This window comes from Cebus imitator, unplaced genomic scaffold, assembly GCF_001604975.1.
Source record: "Cebus imitator isolate Cc_AM_T3 unplaced genomic scaffold, Cebus_imitator-1.0 Scaffold50, whole genome shotgun sequence".
Lineage (NCBI taxonomy): Eukaryota > Metazoa > Chordata > Mammalia > Primates > Cebidae > Cebus > Cebus imitator.
The window spans coordinates 7,842,378-7,843,589 of NW_016107365.1; the positions used below are offsets into that span (position 1 = coordinate 7,842,378).

General features: G+C 38.7%; 1 long non-coding RNA gene across 2 annotated transcripts in view; it reads left to right on the top strand.

Moving 5' to 3' along the window:
- Positions 1-1,212, top strand: part of LOC108303764 — a 36,130-nt gene that overhangs the window by 21,008 nt on the left and 13,910 nt on the right. For both annotated transcript variants that reach the window (XR_005200092.1, XR_001824968.2), the window contains one exon: positions 845-855. This is a non-coding gene — a long non-coding RNA (uncharacterized LOC108303764). The remainder of the gene's footprint in view (positions 1-844; positions 856-1,212) is intronic.

Genomic DNA, 1,212 nt, shown 5'->3' on the forward strand with positions numbered 1-1,212 from the left:
AGAGAGAGAGAGAGAGAGAGAAGGAAGGAAGGAAGGAAGAGAGAGAAAGAAAGCAAGAAAGAAAGCAAGAAAGAAAGAAAGAAAGGAAAAAAAAGAAAGAAAGAAAGAAAGAAGAAAGAAAGAAAGGAAAGAAAGAAAGAAAGAAAGAAAGAAAGAAAGAAAGAAAGAAAGAAAGAAAGAAAGAAAAAAGAGAGAGAGAAAGGAAGGAAGGAAGATAGGAGGGAGGGAGGGAAGGAAAGAGAAAGAAAAGAAATTGTATCTAGGCTGTTACTGCAACTCCAGCAAAATTTTATTGTTTGTTTGTTTGTTTTCTCGGGGTTTTTTTGTCCTTAAATAGCATAGGTTCATGACTCAGGATAACTTTATTTTGGCCCTGGTCAGGTCTTGCAAAGGGTTTCCCAGCAGTCATGTCACAGAGTCTCCTGCTGAGTCACCACGAAGCAGACCTCTTCCTTAAGAGGCCTTGCTATTACTTGACTTCTTCTGGTACCACCATCTTCTGTCACCTGAATGACATAAAATTTGAATTCATATTGACTTCTTGCATCTAATGGGTAGGATGCAGTGATGCTGCTAAACACCTTACAATGCACAGGACAGCCCCCAAGAAAAAAGAATTATCTAGCCCAAATGTCAATAATGCCACTATTGACAAACCTTGACAGAAGGGTAATGGGGTGATTTGTTTTCATTAAAAAAGGTCTGTTGCTGACTGGGCATGGTGGTACACGCCTGTAGTCCTACCTGCTCAGGACTAGGCATGAGAATTGTTTGAGCCCAGGAGTTCGAGGCTGTAGTGAGCTGCGGCTGTACCACCGCAATTCAGCCTGGGTGATAGAAAGAGACAGAGACCGTGTCTTAAATAAATAAATAAAAGATCTGTAATTTGCTCATTTGCTCATTAGAAGGAAAGAAGGAAAGGAAGTGAAGGAAGAAATGGAAAAGAAAGAAAATAAAAGGAAAGAAGTCTATGGAAGTGAAGATGATGTAAGAATCAGAGACATAAAGATAATTGGAAGTGAAGATACCTTATTTCTAGTCCCATCTCTACAACTGACTGCCAGTGTGACCTTGACAAGCCACAGGATTCTTTGAGAATTGGTTTCCTCACTGGTAATATAGGGAATGTAGTTAGTTAGCCTGCTTCTGAGGTTCCTTCAGTTCAAAAATTCTATGACATTATCTTTTTTTTTTTTTTTTTTTTTTTTTTTT